Consider the following 7,522-nt stretch of genomic DNA (forward strand, 5'->3'; position numbering starts at 1 on the left):
TGTCCGTTGAGTCAGTGATACCATCCAACCATCTCATCCTCTGTTGTCCCCTTCTCCTCCTGCCTTCAATCTTTCCCAGCATCAGGTGGATCAGTTCTTCCTATCAGGTGGCCAAAGTATTGGAGTTTCAGCTTCAACATCAGTCCTTCCAATGAATATTCAGGACTAATTTCCTTTAGGACGGACTGGTTGGATCTCCTTGCAGTCCAAGGGACTCTCAAGAGTCTTCTCCAACACCACAGTTCAAAAGCATCAATTCTTTGGCGCTCAGCTTTCTTTATAGTCCAACTCTCACACCCATATATGACTACTGGAAAAAACCATATCTTCGACTAGATGGACCTTTGTTGGTAAAGTAACGTCTCTGCTTTTTAATATGCTGTTTAGGTTTGTCATAGCTTTTCTTCCAAGGAGCAAGTGTGTTTTAATTTCATGGCTGCAGTCACCATCTGCAGTGATTTTGAAGCCCGTCTGCCACTGTTTCCCCATCTATTTGCCATAAAGTGATGGGACCGGATACCATTTAAATACTTGGTAATTTAGAAACAGTGACAGACTCGATGGGCATGAGTTTGAGCAAGCTCTAGGAGTTGGTGAAAGACAGGGAAGCCTGGTGTGCTCAGTCCATGGGGGTTGCAAAGAGTTGGATACGACTGAGTGACTGAACTGAACTGAATCCAGAAACTAGTTGGCAGAGCATACACACTATTTCATTTGGTTATCACACTGACATTGAGATGGAAGTTGCTACTGTTAGCATTTTAAAGTGAAGCACAGAAAAGAAGAAACATATTCAGGATTCTGATAAAGGCCAAGCTAGAAATTCCAACTTTGGCAGTTAAACTTCAAATGGGGGCAGGAGGAGGCAGGCCACAAACTTTGAAAGAATGCCATAGCTGGAGAACTTGTGCCAGAAACTGATTAGAACCCAATACGTCCAAGATGGTGGCTAACTCAGTGGTAACAAATCAGCTTGCTAAGTCCATCAAAGACCAAAAGTGGGTGTTGGCCCAATTCCATGAAATCCCTGCTCCTTCCCACAAATGGGCTTCCCTGGTGGCTCAAATGGTAAAGATTAGTCTGCCTGCAATGCAGAAGACCTGGCTTCAATCCCTGGCTCTGGAAGATCCCCCGGAGAAGGAAATGGCAACCTACTCCAGTGTTTCCTGGGAAAATCCATGGATGAGGAGCCTAGCAGGTTTCAGTCCATGGGGCCCGCAAAGAATCCCACGCAACTGACCGGCTAATGCTTTCCCCCCAAATAATCCTCCCACTCATTTGCCTGTGAAATTACCCAGCCCGTAAAGAACTAACCATGCCGTATTTCTGAGCCACTCTCTGATATGGCCCACTGCTGCACTCCTGTCGAATGTATTTCTCTCTAGGTAAATCCACTTTTTACCTATCTCTTTGTCTCTCACTGAACTCTTTCTGAAAGGAGACATCTGAGCTTCATTACGTTCTGAAACCAGATGAGTGATTTCATCTAAAAGACCATGGGTTCAAGTCCCAATCTCAGTCACACAGCTTCCACTTCAAAGTCTAAATACATATCACTGATAAAACAAAAGTAGATGAATAAATGGGGCCTATTAATATTTATACAAAGCAAAATTGTTGTTTAGTCACTAAGTTCTGTCCTACTATTTGCAACCACATGGACTGTAGGCTGCCAGGCTCCTCTGTCCATGGAATTTTCCCAGGCAAGAATACTGGAATGGGTTGCCATTTCTTTTCCAGGGGATCTTCCTGACCTGGTGATGCTGAGCAGGGCCCTATGGGACTCCTGGACATGAAGGCCTTTTTGTCTGCCATTCCTTGTAGGCATGACTCCAGCCTCTATGACCGTCTCCAAGTTCCAAAGGGTGGAAGAAGTGAAAGTCACTCAATCACGTCCAACTCTTTGTGACCCTATGGACTGTAGTCCATTGCAGGCAGATTCTTTACCATCTGGGCCACCAGAGAAGCCTAAATTTAAGTCACTCGCTCAGTCATGTTCGACTCTTTTGCGACCCCGTGGACTGTAGCCCACCGGGCTCCTCCGTCCATGGGATTCTCCAGGCAAGAATACTGGAGTGGGTTGCCATTTCCTTCTCCAGGGGATCTTCCCAACCCAGGGATCGAACCCAGGTCGCCCACATTGCAGGCAGATGCTTTGATCTCTGAGCCACCAGGGACTCCCTAGAGAAGCCTGAAGGGCAGAACAATTCCTAATCAAAGGAGAAGAACAGAACCAACTGAGGTAAGATTAAAGGGACCAGAGACTCATCAAGATTAAGGAGACAGGACCACCTAAGATGCTACACACACCCTAATCTCAGCAACTCCACTCTTTTGAAACTGCAGAAGGAAGAATGAAGAGTGTTACTGCCTTGATCCTTACACATACCCTTGCCTGATGATATAACCTCTTCCTGCTCACCAGGGAGGGGAAGAGAAAAGAATAGAGACTCAAGATCCCAAACAAACAAAACCAAAGGTCCTTGGTGCTGTGTGTGTGTGTGTGTGTGTGTGTGTGTGTGTGTGTATGAGAGAGAGAGAGAGAGAGAGAGAGAGAGAGAGAGAGAGAGAGGTTACCCATTATATTAAAATTCCCACTTTAGAAACTAAAGGGGCAAGTTTCTTCTTTTCTCTTATCCCACAGACCTAGATTCTAGTTACATAATTTAGAATTTGACCAACAGATTCTTCCTGCCACCTCCCTACCATGCCTAAGCTTTTAATCTCAAAGAAATGAAACAAGACTCAGAAATAGTTCTGGAGTCCTTCAGAGCATTAGAAGAATACATTTTATTACAAATCCAGTGGTGATAGGCTGGTGGCAGCATCTGCTCTATACTTTAATTACATCCATTGCTATTATCTCTTGCTCTTTTAGTTTTCCTAACCTGAATTCTCCAGGTTTCCCAAAATTCTGGATATCCTAAGATTGCCAGATTCCTTAGATTCTGTGGGCAACATTTCCAATAATTTTTTAAAACTTAAATTTGGCTTGGTTTTAGTTGTTTGCACCTAAAGACTCTTTCATGGGATAAATTATACCTGCCTTTCCAAATTTATATGTTGAAACACTGATCTTTAGAACCTCAGAATGTGACTGTATTTGCAGGTAAGGCCTTTAAATAGATGATTAAGTTAAAATGAGGCTCTCAGTTTGAGCTCTAATACAATCTCATGGGTGTCCTATTAAGAAAAGGAAATTTGGACACACAGAGACTTTAGGTATGCATGTGCAAAAAGGAAATACCACATGAAGACACAGCAAGAAAGTAGCCATCTGCAAGCCAAGGTGGGAGGCCTCAGAAAAAACCAAACCTGATGATACTTTGATCTTGGACTTCTAGCCTTCAAAACTATATGAATATAAATTTCTGTTGTTTAAGCCACCAAGACTGTGATATTTTGTTACCACAGCATGCCAATACAGACCCCAACTGATAAAGGACCCAAGTATGCTGTGGGTGTTGCTATTATGGTGAGCAGAGGCCAGACTACTAGTTTTATCTAAATTCTTTTCATTAAGACGGGATTAATTTGGTCCTGTAAGTTGCTGATCTACTTTGTGACTTGGGGCAGTATATATTAGAAAGTATTTTGATTTAAATATTGGATGCTTCAAAATGCTTCTGACATGTTGGCAGTTTCCTTTAAAACATTTTTTCCTTCTCCAAAATAATAAACTATTACAAAAGATTTGCCTTTATTTCAGTAACGCATGTAAAATCTCTTTTAACTTGTCAGTGTGAGTTTCAATTCATAAACCTTCACTTTAGCTACACTGACATAAAATTTTCTTAAATGAGTGACTTACATGGGTGACTTATCTGTTTCTGTTTGAAATATTTCTTGGTGCCATTATGATAATAGTTATTATGGCATTTGTCAAGAAATCAAGATGTACAATTTCCAAATATTTTTTTTTGCTTCATTGAAGCTAAAACCGTTTCCCTTGATTCTCATCAATCATGTTATTTCCCTACTAAGAGCTTTCTGATGATTTCCCGTGCCTTTTTGAAGGTAATACAAGGGATTCCATGCTTTCCTCAGCCCAGTAATGTCTGCTTTTTATCTTCTACTAGTTTATGCTCCCCATTTTAGGTCAGCTTTTCCTATCTCTCACCTCCACACCCCTATTACTCTCCACTGCCTTAGAGCTTTTCATAAATACTATAGTCTCCCCTTATCCATGGGGGATATGAATATTCCAGTATCCCCAGTGTATGCCTAAAACTACAGGTGGTACCAAACCCTACATAAACTATGTTTAAAATTTTTTTCCCTATGTGTTGCTAATGGGCAAGTATTATATATAGTATAGATACGCTGGACAAATGGATGATTCAAGTTCTGGGGGTAGTGTAGGGAGATAGTGCAAGATTTCATCATGCTACTTAGAACAGCTACTCAGAATGTCGTGCAGTTTAATACTTACAAATACAGCAAGTCCCCTGCATAGAAACTTTCCCTTACATACGAAGCTTCAAGTTGTGACCTTTTAAAGATGCACACATGCTATCGTGTCCAATCATGTTGTTAGTTCAAGTGTCTGGTGTACATTGTCACGTGCATGCGTCCTCTACAAGTGGTTGTGCTTTTGTGTCCTTTACTGTCCCGTATAGAGTACAGTAGTACTGTATCTTTAAGCCCAGGGTGTAGAGAAGCAAGCATAAAACCAGCAGTGATGTAGCTGGTACTGCTAAGAATCGCCAGGAATTGGAGGCCCAGAGAAAGGATGAAGGAGAGACAAGAGGAAGAAGAAGAAACTGAAGAACAGAGGTTCGTGACGCAGGAGATGGCAGATGGCAGGGGGATTTTCTTTATTTGAGGAGACACTGTTAGCTTTTGAGGCACAGGACCCAAACATAGAATGGTACACAGAGGTTCAGAATGCAGTCCAGTGCTACCATGTTGTCTATGAAAAACAGAGCTACTACCCAAACCTCACTGGATTGTTTTTTAAAGAGGATAGATAGAACTGAATCCAGCAAGGAACCAGAACCTGTGCCATCACCATCAGTCATGAGTGGAATTGCAGCTTGCCCTCCGTCTCCTGTTGCTGACGATCCTTCACTTCTACCAGCTCCCACCTCCTCTCCCTCCTCCAGTCAGTCACTCTTCTTGCCTGGTCACCCGCTGCCAACCCCTGTGTGCCAGCTCTTGTACTGTGTTCTGTGTGCTCAGTCATGTCCAACTCTTTGCGACCCCTTGGATTGTAGACAACGAGGCTCCTCTGTCCATAGGATTTTCCAGGCAAGTATACTGGAGTGGGTTGCCATTTCCTATTCCAGGGGGTCTTCCCCACCCATGGGTCAAATCAGAGTGTCCTGCATCTCCTGCATTTGCAGGTGGATTCTTCACCACTGAGCCACCAGGGAAGCCCTCTTGTAGTGTACTACTGTACTTTTCAAGATACTATATTGTAAGATTAAAAATGTTTTTATTTTTTGTGTTTGTTTCCTATATATTATTTGTGTGAAAGTATTATAAGCTTATCTCAGTACTGTACTATATAGCCACGTGTTAGTTGAGCGACTAGACTAACTTTGTTGGACTTACAAACAAATTGGACTTATAGACACATTCTTGGAACAAAATTTATTTGTATGGAGGGGACTTAACTGTGGTTCATTTCTGGCATTTTCCATTTAATATTTTTGGACCAAATTGACTAAAACCATGGAAAGAAAAACTGTATAAATGGGAATTACTCTGGTTTTATGTATACAAGTTCAAACAAAAACTATCTACCTTCCATCTATCATACATAGAAACTTTGTGAGTCATCTTTGATTCCTTCTTCAACCTCCAAACCAGTCAAGTCCTATTGATTCTACCTCTTAATCTTTTAAATTATGCTCTTCCTATCTCACTTCTTTACTTTAGGGCCACATCTTTTGCTTGGGCTATTAAAGAAAGTCTTTTTTTTCCCTCAATTTCAAAATTTCTCCTTCACATTTGTTCTTAAAAATTAGTAGGCTGCTAGAATTCTTAGTTATTGGGTCATAAAACACATGTACAAGGAAGAAACAAGTAGTAATGGATGGACAAAATATTTCATGTAACTGAAAGTGTTTCATGTACATTCCACATAATGTGGAGCTATTTATGTAAAATATAGTCTTATTTTCTGTTAGGAACATGTGTAGGCTTTTGGTGAAATTCAACATATCATTTTTTCTTTTGCATATTACCCAAATAACACCACAATTTTCAGATGTCTGCTACTGAACACATTTCAGAATAACTGATTTAATTAATCAAACACCATGTCACCTTCATAGCTAGATTTAGTGCCTGTTATCCCAGAATTTTAAAAGTCTTTGAAGTGGTAAATTTGTTCCTAGAAAAACTGTGAAGTTAATTGCTTAATTTTCCTGTTATGAAAGCTAATTTTTTACTTTTATGACATGTTTAAAAGATCAGATTTTAGAGTCAGAAATGTGTAGGTTAAATCTTAGCCCTTCCACTTCCATAGGGGACTTAAGGCAAATTGCTGAACACTTCTGCGCTTTGGTTTCTTTACATATACAAGAGACATAATCATACTGTTCATAGCTCACAGAGCTATTTGAAGGACGAAATGACATAGTGCATGTGACTCATTCAGAGTGTCTGACACATAGTAAGCACATCATTAGTTTATATTACTATAACTCCAGGTTGTAGTATAAAGAAGTAAAGAATTTATTGTTGACCTGTTAATTTCTGAGGGAACTCACGCCAAAGAAATGTTAAGTTTGTGAAACTGGGAGATTGGGTGACTATGCGTGGGAGCTGAGGGGGTAGAAGTCAGAAAACAGAAGACTTTCATGCTTGATAGCATGGGCACATGATCACTGATGGTGCTAGAAGGTTACATGGGGAGTGAATGGAGTGTCTGTGCAGGGCAGGGGGTGATGTATCCAGTTTTGGCTCTGTTGAATTAGGGAAGCTAGTGGGACATTCGTGTGTAGAAATCCAGTGGAATGTGGATATTTGACTTGGAAACTCAGGAGAGACTTTGGAACATATAGGTGCCAATGGGAATGGAGAACTTTGAGGAGAATTGCACAGAACAAAAACAACAAAAAAGAGTGAGAATGTGAGGGGTAAAATTTAAACAGCAAATATAGTAAAAGCAGCTCAGGAAGCAAGGTGAGAAGAAGCAACTATGATAGGGATGCTTAAGGAGAAGAGCCTTTCAAATTGGAGCTTGTCAGCAGAGTAGTTTTGACTCTGGAGTTGGCTTAAAAGTGTGGCTACTCGATCAGAATTAAGGTGAATTCATACTGAACATCCAATTTAAGACATAGACATCTGAAATTAGTAGATATTTCAAGCTGTCTTGGCCTGTATTTCTTATATATATGGATATTGCCATCTGCTAATAACCTGAATTTTTGTTAGTTTTTTGGTGATTAAGATACTATATTTAGGGTATGATTACCCTTGTTCCTGGAGAAGACAATGGCACACCACTCCAGTACTCTTGCCTGGAAAATCCCATGGATGGAGGAGTCTGGAAGGCTGCAGTCCATGGGGT

This window comes from Bos indicus x Bos taurus, chromosome 2 (genome assembly GCF_003369695.1).
Source record: "Bos indicus x Bos taurus breed Angus x Brahman F1 hybrid chromosome 2, Bos_hybrid_MaternalHap_v2.0, whole genome shotgun sequence".
In the NCBI taxonomy this organism is placed as follows: Eukaryota; Metazoa; Chordata; class Mammalia; order Artiodactyla; family Bovidae; genus Bos; species Bos indicus x Bos taurus.